This window comes from Triturus cristatus, chromosome 2_2, assembly GCF_964204655.1.
Source record: "Triturus cristatus chromosome 2_2, aTriCri1.1, whole genome shotgun sequence".
In the NCBI taxonomy this organism is placed as follows: Eukaryota; Metazoa; Chordata; class Amphibia; order Caudata; family Salamandridae; genus Triturus; species Triturus cristatus.
The window spans coordinates 766,035,051-766,058,140 of record NC_140582.1 but is presented as its reverse complement, the minus strand read 5'-3'; positions in this window follow the sequence as shown (position 1 = coordinate 766,058,140).

Sequence of the window (23,090 nt, the reverse complement as noted above, 5' to 3'; positions counted from 1 at the left end):
CTCTGTGTTAGGAGCGTAAAGTGATGCCATCACAATATGCCGGCCATCTAGTGTGCCCTTAACTACAACATACCTGCCCTCCGTATCTACCAATGACTGTGTAATTTTAAGTGGAACCCCTGGCCTCACCCATATTAGCGCACCTCGCGCAAAAGCCGAGTACCCTGTGGCATACAATTGACCACGCCAGAGGCGGTGCAAGCGTTGAATTTCTGTTTTGGCCAGGTGAGTCTCTTGCAGGAGAGCTATTTGTATATGATGCCGTTTGAGGTAGGAATATATCTAATACCTGCATGACGGTGAATGCATGCCCCTCACTTTCCACGCACCAATTTTAAAGGAAGACATAAACTCTACATCGTGCTAAGCAACCATGTGTCTGTAGCGGCCCAACAGACATGTGCATTGCATATAACCTAGCATCGAACAGCTTACCTAGCATGCTGACTCGTGGCATGTTACATTGCATACATCGACATACACTAAATGATATCTCACAATAAAACCAAAACAAAAACATAATCATAAACAATTCCAAAAGGGCGAAAATGCAACTAGCAATCGTCCAAACTCTCAATGGAGATAACAGTTTAGACAATCTGGGGGGGTGAGCTGCGTATTACTCTTTGTTAGCCTACAATTTGTGTATCTAGCGTCCCAGAGGCTCCCCGTCATCAGGCAAAACACAATATAAATAAGGCAGTCTGTGTATATCAGCTCAGGAACACTCATCAAGCAAGCGGTGTATATGTGTATCCACGTGGCAGCAGCAAAGCCCGCCTCCCCGCCATGTAGCATGATGTTATCCTCAACCTCACGTGAACAATTGGAGGCACAATAACATCTAGCACAGATGGCCACATTGCTAGCAGCTGCACGCCCCCACATATACACCTCAATACCTCAAATCAAGGTCTATTCAGAGATAGGGTCTTGTAATGTTCATATTATTGTGTCTGCCGTCTGTGGGGTGACATCTGGCTGTTCAGTTGAATCTTGTGAGTTCTGCAGGCCATATATTTGCTCATCATCACTAGATAGGCCCCGTTGACCGGAGTTGGATGCGTCCTCAGTCACCAAAGAGCCGCTTATCTCTGCTACCACTTGTAGGGCATCTCGTTGTCCGCTGAGGATCAATTCTGAGTGTGAGCCTACAGTTGGTGAAGGCGGTGCCCGCATTCCTGTTGCACTACGCTCTCTTCGGCGGCGGCGAAAGGGGCCCCTTAGCTTCGGTAGTGTTGCCGTCGCAGCAGTGTCTCAACGTCTTGTAATAGTGAAGGTATCTAGCCAATCCTTTGACTCTTCTGATGTATTAAAGAAGTGCGTTTTGTCACTTGCAACCACCCGTAGGCGCACCGGGAATAGCAGGGAATATTTCAGGTCATTTTGACGAAGGCGTTTCTTTACTGCTATGAACGAGAACCTCTGACGCTGTACCTGGATAGTGTAGTCCGGAAAAAACATTATTTTATGATTGTCTATGTGGATATCTTGGAGCTTACTGGTTTCCTGTAGAATGGAATCTCGGTCTCTGTAGTTAAGGAGTCGGAGGAGTAAGGGCCTTGGGTTTGATCCTGTAGGCGGGGTCTTGCCGGGACTCTATGTGCACACTCTTTGACAAAGTGTGGTGAGAGGGACCCCTCAGGCAAGAGATCTCTGAGCCAATTTTCCATGTGTGAGGTGGGCTCCTCTCCTTCCCATCGTTCCGACACACCTACTATGCGTACATTGTTACTCCGTGCTCACCCTTCATCATCCTCGGCTCTATCTTCCAGGAACTCTACACGGTGCAATAAATCTTGCAAATGCTTATCTGTCTGAGTTACTTGCGGCTTGATGTCATTGAGCGTGGTTTCCAAGACAGTAGTGCGGTCCATTCGTTTCCGGTGATCTGCATGCAAATGAGTGAGGTCAATGGCCACCTTGTCAATTTTAGATTCCAGAGAGGTGCGAGTCTGATTGATGGTTTCTTCCAGTCGTTCCACTGCAGCGAGCACCACATCTAGCTTGTTTGCAGTTTGGTCTGGGAGTCCCGGCTTCGCCATCTTGTCCGACTTAGGCTTGGACGGTGGAGGTAGGGTCTGCGCACCTCCCGTTCCGGTCCGCGCTCGGGTGCCACCCGACATTAGTCGCAGAGTCTGTACACCTATGTTGCTCCACGTCCAGCAAGATCTCCACACAATGCCCCTAGGGCGCGGGTTTCACAGCAGGTCCCGCTTCCACGCCAACAGGCCGTGTTCAGCAGCCCCTTCATAGCTCACAGCTTCAGCGGCGGAGCCACTCCACCACGTACCAGTATCTCCTCTGCAGCATGGTCGTCACCCGTGTCTCTCAGCCACTCAGATCACATTAGGCAGTGGTGCACCACTTCATCTCAACAAGAGATCATGTGTGGTTAGCTTCGGTGGTGTAAGTCTCCACGGCCACCACCCGGGCAGCCTGTGTGTGGCGTTCCAGGTGCAGCTCGTCAGAGCAGAAATGTGCCCCTGCCAGCCGTGCAGTGGTCGCCAGAGTAGCAGCATGCGCCTCCTTGCTGCCCTAGGCTGTGGTGGGTTGGGCACCAAAACGCCCTGGTGTTTGCACGGGGACAGCTTTGGAGGCGCGCTAGCTTCATGGGCTTCAGGCAGCGGGTGGGGCAAGTATGGATTTTGTCCAAGTGTTGTCTTGCAGCCTCTATGAAGGCATCACCAGTTCGTTCCCCACTATTAGGCCGCAGGGAGAGCTCAGTATGTCCCCATTGCTCACATAAGGGAGCCTGCCAATTCAAAAACCAGCCATTAGTGTTGAGCAGGTAGCTTTGCAGGGGTAGAGCCCTCTACGCAGTGGGGACAAGGGTAATGATGTTCGCCCGAGCGGCGCCGTTGCATGTGATCTTCCTCCCTTCGCCACGGCAGCCAGCGACCAGGCCTGTGAAGTCTCACTCCGCCGCAGCCCACCGGCGGCACAACAGGGACCCCAGCCGTGCCCCACCTCACATCGGCGGGTGTATGTAGGGGCGGCGGAGGACAAACAGCTGCAGTTCTCGTTTTGACAGATGGCCATCTACCGCAATCGCGCCAGTGAGCAGACGCAGCACAGACGGCCAAGGCTACGTCCTCCTCCGCAGCTCCTCTCCGGGCAGCAGCCGGGCCAAGGGAGAACAGACTCCGGATCCGTGCGGGCAGTTTCATTAGGGCTCCGATCACACCCCACCTCACATCGACTGGCATTGACACTGCATCGGAGCGAACACCTGAAACTCTCCTCCGTCGGGTGGGATTCATCCGCTTCGGCCATGCCGTGATGGCAACGGTTATGTAGGCGATCCGGGCAGTGTCATCATTCACAGTCCACCTTCCGTGCCGCAGCAGTCAGCGAGCAGTTCAGGGCCTCACAGTCGGAATTGGGTGGATGACACAGCAGGGGCCCGACCGCATCCCGTCGCATATCGGCGAGCATTCATTCAGGTGAAGTCGCAGCCAAAGTCCGCTCCCATCGGCTCAGTATAGCTGTGCCATCTTCTACAGCCTTGTGGGTGGAGCCAAGCCCCAGGCTCGCGTAGCTGGAACTGTCCCCGCTAGGATCATACATCCGTCGCCCCCCCCAGTCGGGAGCCGCTCAGCGGGGTCCGGGCAAGCCAAAACCAGCAGCGGTGCTCTAGAGTAGAGTCCTGTTGAAGTTGCACTCAGCAAGAGCCCTCATACGTGACTGCATTCGGAGAGCCGGGCCTGTTTAGGGGAGCCTCCGGCAGAGCTCTACCCAGACACGTCTGCCTCGTAACCACGTCCCATGTGTGAATGCATCATGATGCTCACTTTTCACTCAATCTAATTGTACACTGTTGGCATTGTCAGGGGTCATGGCCAATGCTTGTCTGCACATGGCAGAGGAAGTTCTTGTGATGCACAGCATTCTTTGCCTCTCATATCTATGTTTGTAAGTGACACAACCACCACATTGCCACTACGTTGGTTGCAGTAGTCACAAATGCTGGTCTGGTGATGCTGCTCTTGTTATGTCCACATTCACCTTTTGGTCACTGTAGTGAAGGGGTGTTTGTACCCCATTACCACTATGATTCGACAATGCTGGTTTTTTGGACCCCACACTCAACTTTTGCTGACTGTAGTGATGTAGGGTTTAGACCCCATTACCACAATGATCCTGAAATGGTGTTTTTGTAACCCCACAACAACCTTTTGGGCTGGCATGTGATGTGAGTCACATTGTATGTTCACTGTCGGAATCTGGTTTGTGGCCATTTTGCACACACAAACATATGATCTTGCCAAGATGTTAAGGGGATGGTTTGCTTGATCAACCTATGAGTGGGGAGGGGAGTGGTGCAGGACATACAGCCCCCTATGAGTGGGGAGGGGAGTAGTGCAGGGCATACAGCCCCCTATGAGTGGGGAGGGGAGTGGTGCAGGACATACAGCCCCCTATGAGTGGGGAGGGGAGTGGTGCAGGACATACAGCCCCCTATGAGTAGGGAGGGGAGTGGTGCAGGACATACAGCCCCCCATGAGTTGTGGGTAGTAGTGCAGGACATACAGCCTCCTATGAGTGGGGAGGGAAGGGGTGCAGGACATAATCCCCCTATGAGTTGTGGGTAGTGGTGCAGGACATACAGCCCCCTATGAGTGGGGAAGGGAGTGGTGCAGGGCATAATCCCCCTATGAGTTGTGGGTAGTGGTGCAGGACATACAACCGTCTATGAGTGGGGAGGGGAGTGGTGGAGGACATAATCCCCCTATGAGTTGTGGGTAGTGGTGCAGGACATACAGCCCCCTATGAGTGGGGAGGGGAGTGGTGCAGGACATACAGCCCTCTATGAGTTGTGGGTAGTGGTGCAGGACATACAGCCTCCTATGAGTGGGGAGGGAAGGGGTGCAGGACATAATCCCCCTATGAGTTGTGGATAGTGGTGCAGGACATACAGCCCCCTATGAGTGGGGAAGGGAGTGGTGCAGGGCATAATCCCCCTATGAGTTGTGGGTAGTGGTGCAGGACATACAACCCTCTATGAGTGGGGAGGGGAGTGGTGGAGGACATAATCCCCCTATGAGTTGTGGGTAGTGGTGCAGGACATACAGCCCCTATGAGTGGGGAGGGGAGTGGTGCAGGACATACAGCCCCCTATGAGTGGGGAGGGGAGTGCTGCAGGACATACAGCCCCCTATGAGTGGGGAGGGGAGTGGTGCAGGACATACATCCTGCTATGAGTGGGGTGGGGAGTGGTGCAGGGCATAATCCCCCTATGAGTTGTGGGTAGTGGTGCAGGACATACAGCCCCCTATGAGTGGGGAGGGGAGTGGTGCAGGACATACAGCCCCTATGAGTGGGGAGGGGAGTGGTGCAGGACATACAGCCCCCTATGAGTGGGGAGGGGAGTGGTGCAGGGCATAATTCCCCTATGAGTTGTGGGTAGTGATGCAGGACATACAGCCCCCTATGAGTGGGGAGGGGAGTGGTGCTGGACATACAGCCCCCTATGAATGGGGAGGGGAGTGGTGCAGGACATACAGTCCCCTATGAGTGGGGAGGGGAGTGGTGATGGGCACCTCCCTAGGTGTGGTGACTGCTGCTAGTGGGGACCATGCTACCCCTGTGGTTTTGCTGTTGCTGGTGGAAGGGATTTCACCCCCCCATGTGTGTAGCATTTCATGTGTTTGTGACGTTAATTTGTGAGGGTGTCGGACTGAGCGTCTGCGTTTTGCGATTCTGTTCCTGATCCGTTCATTGATGTACAGTACTGGGATGACCTGCGCGATGGGATTCATCGTTGGTTCAGCTCATACTTGCTGCTTGTTGCTCCATCTCGTACACGTTGAGAATTGGTCCGTCTCGTAGCCGTGGATCGTGTTGTGGCGTGAATTGGACCTGATATGCAGCTCTCCCAGATGCTGTGACGTGTTGCTAGTGGCGACCCATCTGGCACGTAGGATTTGCGCATCGTATTGTCCGGCCAGGAACTGCTTCCGTGCAACTCGAATCGTTGTTCGGAGGTACGGCTTGTGCGGGAAATGCTGCTGGAATCGCAGCCTATGTGTCAGATGGAATTGTTTCAGTTATGCACATCGTACTTCGTTGCCCGGATGGACTGGCTCCCGGGAAGAGTTGGTCGCAAGGAAAGGCTACGGACAGCTCTCGAAGGGCTGTCCGACCCGGATCGGAATCGGCCCGAGAGAGTGAAAATCGGGACAAACGAGTTTATCTTTGCTAGCAGGCTAGAACGGCCCTCATTACAAGTTCATGGCTAAATGCCAATCACTTCACAAGAAACTCTGTGAGCACAACACCTAGAGCCACTAACATACTTGATAAAAAAGGAAGCCCTCTTTTTTTACTCTTTTCACACTAATCATCTAAATCATTTCCATATGATACATTTAATATGCACCTCATTTGGTTTTGTGCGGAACAGCACATTTTCAGGAGAGCAGGAACCTGCATGTCTCCATCCATTTCAAAACATTAAATAAGACTCATGCCGTTTAGACTGTTGTATTTGCTCTTATTTACCAGAAAATGGCAGTTCAGGATATAATTTAGTATCTTATTTCTTAACTTTGAAAGATACATTGCAGCAATCAAGTCTGTACATGAGGCATACATGCAATCACACACGCACTCACATTGCATGCCCACACAGATGCAAACACAAACATGAGCACAGAGAACTGCTGTGGAAGATAAGGGCACACACACATACACTCACACAAACAAAACAAAAGCATACAGGTGCCCAAACACATGCACATCCACATAATGCATGCCCTCACAAATGCACCCACAAACACGCACACATGCAAACACACAGAAACGAGCCATGAAAGACAAAGGAACACGCACTGAAGCTTACAGAAACAAGCAAAGGCAGGTGTTTGCAGCCCTGCCAAGTGCCACGCATCACGCGTGATCCTAACGCATTTGAAGGCAAGTCCCCGCATCACCGCATTAAAAATAATCATCATGCATTATTGCGCTTCCTCGGTGTCAAGCAGGAGCACTGCAATATAGTAATTCGCATTGTCTGTCTGAGCAAAGCTGGCAGTGCCGGTTTGTGCTGCTCGCGGCTTGGGGGCAGACTCAGCTGCGCTCCGCTCTGGATACATTTTACCTGGTCCCAACATTCTGATTCACGTGACCCAACGTCATGAGAGTGACTGTAAGGATTTATCCAAAGACTGTGCAGCCACGAGGGGACACGTAAAGGCGGGCCACAAGCGGGCAAGCTGGTGACACTGACCTGAGAAGTTCGAGGTGTTCACTGTTTTATGCTCAGCCCTCTTTCCTTCAGGTCGGATGACTGTTCTGACTGAGAGCAGTGACACAGCGGCAGCCGAGCCCGCACAACAACTAACTGTGCAGCAGGGACAGTGGTTCAGTGTAACCCCTAAGGTAATCAATGTCAGGGACAGTTCAGTTTACATTTCACATTTAACTAAATATTGTATTACCTTGAATGCGGACAGCAGCTTTCACCATTCCACAAGTGTCCCGGGCTCCAGTCTGGCACTTAAATCCACATTACCTTCACACAAAAGGATTATTCCCATCCATTCCCCAAAGCTTTAATAAATTACACTAAATTATAGAAAAGATTAATGACAAACTCCAGCAAGCATCAGTCGAGGGGAGGGGAGACGCGAGAGTGTAAATATGGGAACGAGGCTAGGGATCCTTAGTTCCTACATGTTTATTATTTTATTTACCCCAACAAACACGAATGAAGCAACTATGAATGATGTCACTATTACACGTAAGATTGACATTTAACCAACGGGAGGGTTTTTGTTTAGGTTATCGAGGGCTGTATTGTGATAAATTTACACCAGTGCAAAAACAACATAGCATACATTTCCACCACTGGCAAAAAGGATGTGCACCAATGCCCTTCTGGTGCTGCCGTACTACCCTATAAGTCTGCCCGACCCTGGCACCCAAAAGAAAAGCAAAGTAGTATTCGATGGCGGCCACAATCTTTAATATGTTACAAGTTCCGATTGCATAACGCGCCTGCCTGTTGCAGCAAAAAATGTCTGCTTCCTGTGAGTGCATGTAAATCAGAGCCACTTTGCCCAGCTTTGGTCGTGCAGGCAGCATTTCCTCCCCCAATTATCTTCTCTCTCTAATAGAGCAGCCTCCTACAAGCTGCTAAGCTGTATGAGCTGTGAGTTCGTTCTTGTCTATTTTGCATGTTTCACTTGTGTTACGCAAAATACTACTTTTGTTAAGTGGGCTGAATGTAATAATTGAGTTGACATTACTATTGTGCAATATTTTTGATTGCTTACAAAGCGATGGAAACTCAATCTGAGCAAAAAGTGGACTTCTTGAACTAGCGTCGGAATAGAATTTTTCATGAATTTGGTAAAATTATTTAAAGGACACAAAAACTTCGAGTTTGAGTAAGAATGTAAGTGAACACAGGCACAGTGAATGAGCAGAAGTGTTTAATTGTAATGCTTTTAGGGTGACAGGCCATAGTTAATTTGCATAATAGCTTTCACTCAACATTCCAAACAAAAGCTAGCATAGAAATTGACCTTTTATACAGCTGTGAATATTGTGTACGACTATGCTTATCACTCTGGTACTGTTTCTCATACTATACAAGTTTATAATTCCTTCTTGTTGTATGTAAGTTCTTCTTTGTGACTGTTACTTAACCTATGCATTTTTGCGTGCATCACTATGCTACTATCCCTGAAATTGTGATAGTCGGGTATTCTCACTGGGCGTCATAATTTAATGTCTGTCAGGGGCCCGTAGAGGTTTTCACTGCTCAAATGGGAGTAATTTCTGATTTTTACTTGTTTTTCATGTTTTCAGAGATTAATTTTGCACGTGAGAAAGTGTCCCTCATAGTCATTGAATTGTCACTCATAATGACACTAAAATTATTAAAATTTCACACATAGCAATTTGAAACCTTGCCAGCTATGTGCTTGAACTAAAGTAAGTAGATATACAAACATGTGTGCCCTCCACAGCTCACGATGAAAGTGGCACAAAGGCATACATGATTTTCCTAAGAAACACATGTGATCACATACCAGACATATTAGCGCACATAAACTTGAATAACATTTCAATAAAGATTTTACTGTAAATCACTTTTTAATCGTGCTTCCTAAAAGAACTCTGCATCTGGGAACGTAATTGTTTAGCCAGCAGTTGGAAATGGCCCAGAAAAGAATTGTAATATGAGCTAATTTCAGAACCATTAATTATTTTCTCTCCTGTCTCCAAGACGTAAGGGATTCAATGGCTGTTTAAGAAGCACCTAACTGCAATGCGTGCATTTCTATCTGCAGCTCTGCTCGGCGCGCTGCTCCTTCTGCCTGCTTGAGCCGAGGTTCCTCTCTCCTGGGGTGGGCGGGGCTGCTGGGGGCTCGTCCAAGCTGCCCAAAAGGCAGTACGTCCGGAGGATGCCGAAGAGCAGGGGATACCAGCTCTCGAGGGGATACCAGATATTACACAACACCGGCCCTCTTCTCCCTGGCCTGCTGCTTTGTTTGTGTGTCAGTGCACGCTCTCCTTTACTATGCGGTTTAGATCAGGGCCTTGCTGCTTGAAACCATCCCATATTGTTTCATTTAAATGCTGAGTTCCCTTTCCAGATTCGCAATTGAACCTTCAATGTTATCATCTTAAGCAATGTTATATGTTATGTTATGTAAAGAAGTAATCGTGAAACACATCACTGTCATCCTCACCGCTTGAGGGCTTGGGACCTTACCCATGGGGACATGTGTGTGCTGGAGATATGTTGAGACATCGGCGTTTCTTTATTGACTATGATGTCGCCTGTGCCTCTTCAAAGAACGTTGGAAGATTTCAGCTTTCAAAAGTCTCTTGAACTTGAAGTGGCTTTTTTCAGTAATTGCTTCTGTCAGTTTATTGCAAAGTCCATGATCCCTGTATTCCACAGTGCATTACCCTGCTTTGATTTTCAGTGGCTGACATATATGGTTTATATGGCTAATTATGCAACACCTGCAATACATTTTTGTTAAACATACATAAGCAGATTTCTGTAGCATAGTATTGGTTCATTATTTTGTAATTTTTATACTTTAGCGCTTGTGCTTTTGTTGTGTTTCCCCTTATGCTTTTGCGGCTGTTCAAAGACATTGTGCTTCTCCTTTATATTTAAATACTTACTTACGTCGGAAAAGGCCAAGATAGTTTGTGTGCACATTTAAAAGTTTTACCCACCTCCTCCCTCCTCCCTCCCGTCTATGCCTGCACCGCCCACAAATCACTCTCTCCCCCGTCACTACTTTTAACCACCCTTTGGCCTTTGATGCCCGCAATTCGTTGTCATCGGTGTTTCTAACTGGCCTCCCCCCAGGATCGGTTCAGAGTCTCTGTGCAGACATGTTCACAGAGTCGAAGCGCTTTGATGTTTTTTAGCCTCACTCGGCCTGCATCTCGAGACTCAAATGTGGTCACCCGAATGTGCATGTTGAAGATCCTAACAGTGCATATTTCCATGAGAATGCTTAGCACTACATAGCCGCCCTAGATGCGAATTCACAGTGCTGGCACAACTGATTAATAACAATGTGCGCTAATATGCTCATTCAATGCAAAGGGCTAACGTGTTATGTATACGTTTTATACAGCGCCACCCATTTGCAGCCCAGCGCCTCGGCGTACCCACAAATTTACATTGTGGTTTAAGGAGAAATCTGGATCCATGTCGACACTCCCAGTTACTGTCCTCAGTAGTGATCCATGACTGAAAGTTCTCAAAACACGTAATCCTATAAAAAAAAGAAAAAAATCCCTGCACCCCAGTTTTCAAAAAGTGCACCTTGCACAGACCTTTCTCGGGAAACTCTTCAGGAACATGCCTCTTTCCTGTCCTACAATTATCTTATGAAAACACACTGGTTCTGGCACTCCTTGCTGCAGCTGCATAACACCCTTTCTGTCTGCACAGGATTGTCTGTCAATGAGATCTATAAAGCTTGTCTTACGTGAGCTTACGTGTAACACTGCTCCAGAACTAACCAGTTTCCCGTGCCTGATGCTCTACATGCGCCTTTGCCTCAAGTGCAACCATCCTCCACATATGCCAATAGTTATGGCTAAACACTTATAAGGTCCCAAAGGCGAGACCTATTGGCTATGCCAATGCTTGTTTCTCAGCCCCCACTTGACAAATCACCCCCAAACTTTCAGGATAGGAGCTGACCTGGATAGACGTTTTTTTGGTCGAATTTTGGAAAGATTCGTCAAACGTATCAAGTACCTCCTAAATCAAGAATCAAGTTTGGAAAAACATGTGCTCCCTGGACAGATACCTTCTCAAGAGACAAGGAATATCTATCCTTGATTGTGATCCAATTTAAGACTTGCTCAGTATTTCTTGAGTACAAAGAAAAAGAGGTGTCCCAGATGAAGATTGCACAATCAAAGCATTTTGCAAACATTGCTGTGGATAATTCTCCTTATCTTTCTCAGCTAAAGAATCAATGTGAAAAAAGGAAAAGTAGTGCTAGATTCAATTGGTATTGCTCAATCATATTGTCTCTGAGGTTAGGCTTAGAACAAATTAAAGAAAGAGCATGATTTTTCTGTGGCACTTAAAAAAGGTTAACCACTATCAAATAGGAAGTGTCTTTTATATCTTCACTCAGCATCCATCACAATGAAAGGGAGGAGCTGGCTTAGGTGCAGCCTGAGTGAGACAGAGGGGAGCTGTCCTGGTCAGCCAGGACAACCACGGAACTGTTGTTCCAAGCTACAGCATAAAGGTATTTGGTAGAGAAGGGTAATGGCCAGGTGTGCAGGGCCCACATCTCCAGGTGTGATCTATGACTTGTGCCATTCGACCTCATTCATTGTGGCATGACCACTGGGTGGGAACAAGCTGTCAGACTGGCTGGCATTCACTCTGCTGGGCAGCCTCCACAAAAGACAGACCCTCAAGTCAAACAGTCCTGTTGGGGGTGGAAGGTCTTTGCCTGCAATAAAAGCTGAGGCTGGCCAAGTAGGGTATTTTTAAATTGGCCAAGTGTGACCAATCGTTCAAAGTATGGTGCTGGCAAAATACCCCCAAGCATGCTGCCCTGCACTGGAATGCCAGCTCTGCATCTCTGCCTGCTCTTCGGGAAGGAAGGCTCTGAAGAAAAGTCCTGTTGGATAGTATTGAAAAGCAGCCTCAGACCGTGGGCTCAGACTCATAGGGCAGGCCAGCACAGGCCCTAGCTGCAGCAGAGGAGGACAACCAGATGAGAAGGGGGTACCTAGCACCTTGTCCCCACTAATCTGGTAGAAGGCTACCTACCTTTCTTGTAATCTATGCACAAAGAGTTACAGAGGAGGACATTCAAGAGATCATGGCCAACCTTCTGGAGCCCTGGCTGGACTTGAACAATCAAATGTGCCCTTATATGGTCTTACAGGGCAGCCCAGCCATCTAGGCACACCACCCATTCCTATGGCATGTGCGATCAGATGGCTGGGCTAAAAGCAACCAGATGACTGGGCTTAAAGGATGCCCATCTGTTCTCACCGTGTTTTAGAACTGTCAGCCTTAGGGTGGTTTTCTCCCACATTTTTCACCTTTCTCCTCCATATTTACTGGTTCCATTTTTGTTGGCCATAGAACTCTGTGCATATTACCACTGCTAATCAGTGTAAAAGTGCAAGTGCTCCCTCCTTAAAACATGGTAACATTGGCTTATCCCCAATTTGCATATTTAATTTACTTATAAGTCCCTAGTAAAGTTCACTACATGTGCCCAGGGCCTGTAAATTAAATGGTACTAGTAGGCATGCAGCACTTTTGCCACCCACTTAAGTAGACTTACACACCTGTCTCAGGCCTGCCATTGCAGCCCGTATGTGAAGTTTTTAACTGCCATTTCAACCTGGCAAAATAAACCTTTTGTCAGGCTTAAATCTGCCTTTTTAATACATATAGGTCACCCCAGAGTAGGCTCTAAACAGCCTAAGAGGCAGGGTCTAATGTATTTATAAAGTAGGACATGTAAATGTAAATTTCACATGACCTGGTAGTGAAATCTTTGAAAATGAGCTTTTCCTTACTGCAAGGCCTGCTTCTCCTATAGGCTAATATTGGATTTGCCTTGTTATATTTAATAAGCTCTAACTTCTAAATGAGAACAGGTAAACAGTTCATGTTTGGTGTCTTTGGAACTGTAATGAAAAATCCTCTTTTATGATAAAGATAGATTGTTGGTTGCAATTTTGAAAATATCACATTTGGAATGTTGTTATTTTTCTACCTTAGCCATTATAGTGCCTTGAGCCTTTCTCTGGCTTATATGGCCGGATGTATTTAGCAGTTGGCCTTTGTGTATTACTTTTAAACAGCCAAGTACAATAAAGAGCTTAGGTGTGCCTGCAAGGGCCATCACTGGCAGGATGGAAGGAGAGAGTTAAAAAAAAAAAAGTTTTATATAGCGCTACCTCGACCGGAAGGTATCAGAGTGCTCTACATGAGTACCAGTTGGGTTACATTCATTTTGTGAGATTAAGTGATTTACCCTGAATCACAGGATGTTGAGCGTCCCTGCCGAGACTTGAAACTGGTTCCCCAGCTTTGAAGTTGACTGCTCTAGCCGTTAGGCCACATACACCTAAATAGGTGGTGTCCTGCATTCACACAAAGGATTGCATATCCCCTGTAGTTGGTCTGGAGCCAGAGCATGGGAGGCAGGAAACCTTTGCACTTCAAAGGGAAACCTCTAGAAGCTTCACCCCAGTTCAAAGGAGGTACCAGGTACAAATATTGGACCTTAGACACCAAATCTTCACTACACTCCTGAACCTGTGGATCCTACCGATGAAGGACTGCTGTGTTTGACAAGCAAGACAAGCTTGAGCAGCTCTGACCCAGGGTCCAGCTAGAGATTCTCACCTCAGGCAGACAGGGGAGGCCTTCCTGGTACTGTGGCACCCCGTCGTAGGCACTTGAAGCATGACGGGCCTGTGTATGGACCCCAGGTCTTGGTGTCCTCACTATTCAGCCATCAGTCCACAATCCAGTCTAGTAACCTATGCACACCGAGAGACATTCAAGAGAATGTATCTGGCCTCCTGTTGCCTTGACTGGGCTTGAATCTTCAAATTAGCCCTCATTGGGACCTCCAGGGCAGTTTTTCCTCTTTTATACACTTAGCAACATGCCGGGCCAGAGAATGGAGCCCAGGGCTGGGACTTCCACACTAGGGCATGCCTGTGCTTTGATATAGGGACCAGTCAGAGCTTCTTAACCAGGAAATCAGGGGAGATCTTTCCGGGCATGTGGAACCCCATCCCAGGCAGTTTGTGACACAGCAGTTAGCAAAAAGGAGTTCAAGGTCAAGGACTTTCACCTCAGTGTCCTCCGGAGTTCTATTGCAGGTCCTGGTCAGAGATTCTTAGCCCCGGCTGGGTTCGGAGACATTCCAGAGCCTGTAGGACCCCATCCTGGGCACTTCAGGATATGGTGGGCAAGAGAACGGAACCCAGGGTTGGGTCCTGGACCAGGACCTGGTCAGAGCGTCTGAACCCATGCAGACAGGGGAGGCCTTTCCGGTCCTGCAGGAACCTATCTCAGGCACTTTGTGACAAGTTGGGCCGGTGAATGGACCCTAAGTCCAATGTTCCTCACCCGTCACCCATCAGCACACGACCCATTCTTGTAATCCTTGCACCGAGTGACAGAGGTTCAACATTCAAGATAATATATGTGGCCTCCTGGAGCACAGCCTGTGCTTGATGCTTCAAATGAGCCCTCATTGGGACTTCCAGGGCATATTGGAATTCTGAACACAGCAACGTGTGAAGGAAGTAACATGTTTTGCTTATTTATCTTAAGTACAAAATGTCACCAGTGATGTTAGCATAGCACATTTCACTCAATCATATATACATGGTAAATGACATGTAATATTAATTTCAGACAACCCTACTCTGAACATACCAAGTGGTTTCTAGGTTAAGCACTTTGGAGATCTTTTCGGTTACACACACTCCTATCCTAGAGAAACCGCCTCCCTGGGGAACCACATAAAAAAAAATATTGAGCAAGGCTCCATGAGACAGCTCAGTTGGATAACATTGTTCTGCTTGCATAAAATATTTGTAAACATTTGCCATCAAAGGCTAGAATCCCCATGTCACTATACAGCCTATGGAAAGCTGTACTGACTGTGCTCTTCATGGGAACAGTCCATCCCGAACTGCCAGGCCAAGACCTTCTCCTGAAGGGACCAAAAGCAATTTCAGACTGGTTTGTTGCTGTAATTGTCTTCTTTTTGACTGGCCTTCATTGAATGACTCGACAACATTCCTTATTATGGAATGCATTTGGTGCATCTGCAATTGCCTGGGTCCTGAAAACAGCAGTGAAGGGCACTGCTTATTGGTCATCCGACTGCATTGATTCAGTCAGAAACAATGAATGGCAGTGGCAACTTACTACAAAGAGAACGGTAGGTACTTAGAAACCAGGCAAAATACTATTAGACACTGAGGTAATAATATGTTTGCATCATTTTTTTTAAGACATGTATCTGCTATTCTAAAGAATTGGAAATAGTTATGTTAAATTGTGATAAATATATTGCACACGTGTGACATCTAGGGTGTGTGTCCGCCAATCAATAACAAGAGACATACAACAAAATATATTAAAAGAAAAGTGACTAATATTCATTGTAACGATCAATCACTTCATGTGGACAATATATATTCTGTTTTGTTATGGTATGCCCACTTGACTGTGGCTAGGATGATCTTTTAACTTACGAACATATTCGGTGAAATGAGTTTGTCAATTGTACAGCTAAACGTAAAGGATACCTGTCCGGATGACATAAACTGACTGGCATGTCTTAATTTGAGTCAAAGTGGTATTTCACAGTTTATTGTACATTGTAAGTGTGTGATATTTGCTCTATTTGTTTTAGTAACGACCATACCTGCATCTACTTCCTGATCTCCCGAAGCACCTCCGGGAGCGACGCCTTGCTTTTACGAGACTGCCTGTCTCTTTTAACTTTGTATTCTTGCCAGCACTGGTGCCTTCCGCGCTCCTACCTTAGCGCCCCTGGATCGCAGCCTCGTCCCTCGCCCGCGCCCCAGACCGCCGCTGCTGACCGCCCCCTCCTCACCTGGTTCCCGGTGCGAGACGGGCTGGCTCTTCCATCTTGGGCGGGTCTGGGTGCCGCGTTGCAGCTCTCTGGCTCCTCCCCCCGGCAAAGTACTTCTGGCTGACGGCTGACAGCACGCCCAGCCCTGCATCTACTTCCTGATCTCCCGAAGCACCTCCGGGAGCGACGCCTTGCTTTTATGAGACTGCCTGTCTCTTTTAACTTTGTATTCTTGCCAGCACTGGTGCCTTCTGCGCTCCTACCTTAGCGCCCCTGGATCGCGGCCTCGTCCCTCGCCCGCGCCCCAGACCGCCGCTGCTGACCGCCCCCTCCTCACCTGGTTCCCGGTGCGAGACGGGCTGGTTCTTCCATCTTGGGCGGGTCTGGGTGCCGCGTTGCAGCTCTCTGGCTCCTCCCCCCCGGCAAAGTACTTCTGGCTGACGGCTGACAGCACGCCCAGCCCTGCATCTACTTCCTGATCTCCCGAAGCACCTCCGGGAGCGACGCCTTGCTTTTACGAGACTGCCTGTCTCTTTTAACTTTGTATTCTTGCCAGCACTGGTGCCTTCCGCGCTCCTACCTTAGCGCCCCTGGATCGCTGCCTCGTCCCTCGCCCGCGCCCCAGACCGCCGCTGCTGACCGCCCCCTCCTCACCTGGTTCCCGGTGCGAGACGGGCTGGTTCTTCCATCTTGGGCGGGTCTGGGTGCCGTGTTGCAGCTCTCTGGCTCCTCCCTCCCCGCCACGCCCACTGACCATCCCCCCTCATGTGTCCCTATAACATGGCCTCCCACCCTCGGCAGCGCAGCGGACGAGCGCAGCGGGCGCGACGAAGGCGCGCCGAAGTTGCGCCTAAGTTATGCCCGTCTGCGCCCGTCCGCGACGGGCCGGAACCAGTGGCCACATACCCTGCTCCTCACTTGGTCTATACTGCAGCTCAACTCACTGCTCTGTCGTCCTCCCTCCCTCCTCCTCTGTCGTTACTCCAACATTTGGATTCCCATGGCATCGTCTCCTCTCCCCCCTCCCACCCTGTACCCATCACTCTTTGCCCCATTCCCCGCTCCTCCGACTCCCTTCCTACCCCTCGTTCCCTTCCCGTTCCCACTCTCGCCTCCGCCTACCTTCTTAACACCCGTTCGGCAGTCAAACACCAATCAGCACTTTTCAACCTTCTGTCCTCGGATTCCCCCGACTTTCTGTTTCTGACTGAAACCTGGTTTTCCTTTGACTCCCTACCTGATCTTTTGGCTATCCTCCCCGATTCCTATTATGCGCTTCGAGCTGACCGCCCGGCTGGCAAGGTTGGGGGTGGCGTGGCGATGATCGTTAGGTCATCTCTTAAATTTCAACTTCTTACCTACCCTCCCATACCCAACGTTGACTACTTGGTGGCCCGCTCACTTAACCTTTCTGCCCCTCTTACTGTTGTTCTTGTATATCGTCCCCCCCAATCCATGCCCTCTTTTGTTGCTTCCCTTCAGGACTTATTGGCCACTTTGGTGGTCAATAACTCCTCTGTTCTCCTGTTCGGCGATTTTAATTTTTGGCCGGGAGACATTAGGAAAGACTCTCACTCCAAAGATTTCTCCGCCACTCTCCACTGCTTGAACTTTATATCTCATGTCACAGCTCCCACCCATGTTCAAGGACACATTTTGGACCAAATTTGGTCTACACGCTCGGTTATTTCATCCCCTTCTATTCTTCCTTGTGTCTGGTCGGACCACTCCATCATTTCCTTTTCTATTCACTTGGGTGCGGTTGACAAGCTTTCTTTTCCTAAAAACCGTGTAGCCCGGAACTGGAATCAGGTTGACCTTGATTCCCTCTCTCTCACTTTGGCTTCTTCTGCCCCGGCCCTTAATGATTTCCCTTTAGAATCCCAGGCCGAGCTTGTTAACTCCTGGCTTTCTTCCTCCTGTGACCTAGTTGCTCCGCTTAGCAAGATCAAAGCGGTTCGTCCCTATGACGCGCACAAATGGTTTTCCCCAGAGTTAAAAGCACTTAAACTCGACCTCAGGAGGGCGGAACGCCATTGGAGACGGAATTACAACTCCTCTCTGCGTGTCAAATACAAATCACTCCTTAACGTATACAAAAAGGCGATCTTAGTGGCAAAAACCTCTTACTTTACTGAGAGAGTGGCTCTTGCCGCCAATAAATCTCAGGAAATTTTTTCCCTGGTCCACAACCTTGCCACTTCTGACCGCTCCACCCCCAGTCTTCTTCCCTCACAGTCCCTCTGCTCATCACTCAACGATTTCTTCATAGACAAGATCCTGAAGATTAAAGCCAACATTCCCGCGGTGGCCCAACCTAGCTCTACCTGTCTTTCCTCCCCCCCTCGTTCTTACTTTGCCTCTTTTCCTTCCATTTCTCTTGAATTATTTTTTAAACTCCTAGCTAAAGTTAGGTCTGGTTCTCCTGCGGACTGCGCGCCAGCTCGCATCCTCAAAGTTCTCTTCACCAACTGCCCCGCCCCTCCTCTTGCCTTTCTCAACTCTTCTTTGGTCTCTGGTTTAGTTCCTTCTTCTTTCAAATCTGCCATAGTCCTTCCCATCTTAAAAAAAACTGGTCTGGATCCCTCTCTTCCTTCTAATTTTCGTCCTATTTCCCTTCTTCCCTACCTTGGTAAAATCCTGGAAGCCCACGTCACCTCCTGCCTCTCCACTTACGTTGAGGAGAACGGCCTATTGGCATCCCATCAGGCGGGCTTCCGCCCGGGCCACTCTACGGAGTCGGTGGTCCTCGCGGTTCTGGACGAACTAAAGGGAAAAGCCGATCTTAACCTTCCCCAAGCTTTGGTTCTCCTCGATCTATCCGCTGCGTTTGACACGGTCGACCATTCCATCCTTCTCGACCGTGTCAGATCAGCGGGTATCCAGGGCGCAGCCTTTTCTTGGCTTGCGTCCTTTCTCCGTGAGAGATCCCAGGCGGTCCATCTTTCCGGCTTTTCCACCCCCTCTCGCCCGGTCACTTGTGGGGTTCCCCAGGGCTCTTCTCTTTCTCCCCTTCTTTTCAATCTCTATATTCAACCTCTTATCACATCTCTCCTTCAGCTGGGGGTCTCTGTGTACAACTACGCAGATGACCTTCAACTCATCTTCGATCTGTCTTCTTCTCCTGATTCTCTTCCTAAGTTCTGCCCCACTTTAGTCTTTATTTCTGAGTGGATGAGTGCTAATCACCTGAAACTCAATCCGGACAAGACGGAGCTTGTCCTCACTGGTGGTCCCACTAACCCCTGGTCCCCCGCTCATTGGCCCCCTTCTTTCGGTCCCCCCCCCTTCCTGTTGCCTCTGTCCGTACTCTTGGTATCAAAGTCAGTCATGACCTTTCAATGCACAACCAGATCAGCTCCGTTGTTTCCTCCTGCTTCTTGTCCCTCCGTCTTATTCGGAAGATCTCACGGTTCTTTTCTACTGACGCTCTTAAAACCATAGTCGTGGCCCTTGTCACCTCTCGCCTCGACTATGGAAATGGCCTATATGTGGGTATTCCTGCCTCTGAATCCCGCAGACTTCAGGCCATCCAAAATCAAGCTGCCCGACTTATTCTTTCCCTCCCTAAATCCTCTCACATCACTCCTGCGCTCAAGTCCCTTCACTGGCTCCCTGTCCGCTTTAGATCCTTTTTCAAATTGGCCTGCCTAGCCTTTCAGGCTCACTCCCGTTCTGCTCCGCTTTTCATCACTTCTCTTATCTCCTCTTATGCCCCTTGTCGCACTCTCCGTTCTTCCTCTATGTCTCTTTTGCACATCCCCCGTTTTCGTAAATCCAGATCGGGTGGCACGCGGTTCTCAGTCCTGGCCCCTCAGTTCTGGAATAGTCTTCCCCTTTCTATTCGTTCTATTCCCATCTATTCTCACTTCCGTAAGGCCCTCAAAACTTTTCTTTTCTCCCAGGCGTTCCCCTCCTAGTCCTTCGAGCTGATCCAGGGAGTTCTGACTCAGGTCCCTAGCGCCAGGAAGCCGCTTGGCCACAGTGCGCTTTATCAAATACCTTTTTTCATTTCATTTCATTTCATTCCATACTTTGTCTGCATAAACAACATTTGAAAATGTATTTTTCTGCTGCTAAAACGGCAATTCCCATTACAAAAAAAAGTGGAACTAAATAACACACCCTCATAACCCTAAATTCGGTGCTTATTAACTCCTAACATTTTAGATAAAATGACAATAATTGAACAGAGGTATTTTGCTAAATATTCACGTGTATGTGTAACATGAACATACCCACTATGAAGAAAAATACATTATGCTGCAGATTGACACCCTAACGGTGTATCCCTTACACAAACAAAACAAGAAAGAATCTCCCGACACCCTCATTGTTTATTCAATGTCTATTTAAATTGCCAGCTATAAGCACCTTTCGATGAAAAAACTCTTCAATAATGACTATGTATTATTCTTTTTGCCCTGAGTTTACCTTTCGCACTCCGCACATGGTTTCCTGGCTTGAATAAAATCACTGCAGTAAAGTATGTCACTATTCTGCTCAATTATTCAAGAGACAAAAAGCTTCGAAAAACCTCAGATAAGTGTGTCCCAATTTAAAGATTTGTTCTTGTTTATGTGCCCTTGTTTTAAGAGCCACGACAAAAGCCCTGAGCAACACATCCACCAATCAGAAATGCAAGTCTACAAAATGTTACTGAGGCGCAGATAACATAAATTGAAGTGAACACCCTGTAAAACATCCCATTGATTAAATAAATAATAAATATATATTGCACTGGTCCCTTGAATCACAGCCAATGTGCTTAACATGACTTAAAAGCTATGGATCTGATGACTGGGACTGCGAGCCAGATGTAGGAAAGGCAGGTTACAAATAGAGGGGCATATTTATCATGGTTTTGCATCACCCTTGCGCCAAACCAGGGGGTGCAAGGCTGTCGCCGAACCAAAAATGAGATTTACCAAGCCACGCAAGGCCACCTTGGTTGGTGCTGTGTGGCTTGATAAATCTAGAGCAACACAAGGCTACTGATGGAGCAGGCAAAACAACATTTTGTATACCTCCTCTAATTTGCATGTAATTAATTACGTAATCATTCTAACAATAATTTACATAATATGTTTGGAGTGGAAATTTATAAATCAACCTTTGCACCTTGATAAACACGAGATACATGTGGGACTAAAATGCTACTTGCATGGCAGAACTATTAATTAATTAACTATGGTACGCAAACTAACCTTAGATTGTAGTGAAATAGTAACATTGCATGATTTATGTTGCTTTGTGATTGTTTGTACTTTAAAATCATCAAATGGGGAGGAGGAGCCTAGCGCGCAACCAAGATGGCCGCGTAGGTGCGAGGCTCCCGAGGACCTCCGCGACCTCCTATCACTATCCTGAACATATCCTGTCCCAGATGAGGGGACTGTGTTGGTGAGCCCGAGCTGAGGTGGCGCTCGTTTTCCGCTTCCAAATCGGACCTCGGACACCGACTTTACCACCGATTGAGGTTTGCGGCCTTCTCCTAGCCGAACCCCGGATTTGCGTTGTGGGGCGATCCAGTGACGAAGTGAATAACTGCGGCGGGCAGGGCTTGGTGGCTCGCGGAACCCGCACTTTCACTTTCGCTTTCGTACCCTCCTTGCTGCCTATGCGAGGTTGGGTCACGGGGCTTTGTGTGTTGGTGTGGCCTCTCTGGGGGACCCCGCCTGCCCGCCGGCTGTGATCCGCCCCGCAGATCTGGGGTGGCACCCCCCCGGAGCCCGTGGACCGGCTTGCCTGCCCTTCGCGACGTGGCTGGTGCGATCGGGAGACTGGGACCATGGCCACGAAACAAGATGGCGATCGGGCAAAGGTAAAATCGACCCGGCGTGGCGCAGCCCAACAGTCCAACAGCATGGATCGCTATACCCTCCAGAAGGGGTCTCCTGAGGTGCCACGCAAGTCCCCTGAGGGCCCTACTGATGCCCCCGATCTGCCCACGGATCTGACTCTGCGGGATGTCATGGGCGCCATCGCCGAGATGAAGGCCTCTGTGGGCCAGCGTTTTGACACACTGGCGCAGAAGATCGACTCGGTCCTCGTAGATGTTGGCCTGATAAGGGCCGATCTCTCCAAGACCAACGACCGAGTTGATTCTTTGGCCCACACCGCATCGGGCCTTACGACAGATGTGGCGGCCCTGCAAACGGAGGTGCGCCGGCTTGCTCGGGCGAGTGCGCTGATGGATCGTCGCCTGGAGGACTCCGAGAGTCGGGCCCGGCGTAACAACATCCGTATCATCGGGGTGCCTGAGGGACGCGAGGAAGCGGCGGCGGACCTTTTCGTGGAAGACCTGATCGTCACCCATCTCCAGCCACGGGGGCTGAGTAAATTCTTTGCTGTGGAGAGAGCCCACAGGGTTCCCGGGGGAAGGCCTAAGGTCGGAGCCGCTCCGAGACCTCTCATCGCCCGGATTTTTAATTTTCGGGACAGAGACGCTATCCTGCAATCCTCCAGACTACAGGGACCGATTAGACTTGATAATATGGATATTAATTCTTATCCTGATTTCACCCCTGCGGTCCAGAAGCAGAGACTGAGCTTCCTTGGTGTCAAGCGCCGTCTTCGGGACCTAAACATCAAGTACGCCATGCTCTTCCCAGCTAAGCTGCGAGTAGAGGTGGAAGGTCGCACACACTTTTTTGATCGTCCCGAAGCGGCCGGGGACTGGCTGGATACTCTGTCTGGAGATCGGGATCGGGGTGGCGGGGGGGGAGCGGCTGGGGGAGAGGGCTCGCCAGATCAAGACTGAGGGACTAATATTAGGCCTCACTCGGGACAAAAATGATGCCACTTATGACTATACGTCGGATTGCTTAATTTCCCCTCCTATGGAGGTTGTGTGGGGTCTCTTGGGGGCTCTCCCTCCTCCTCTGGGGGTCTAGTTAGTTTAACTATCTATGGGGCGACAGGCACACTGCACATTGGGGGGGCTGTCTGGGCTCATGCAGGGGTGCAGGGAGGGGGGAGTTTTGT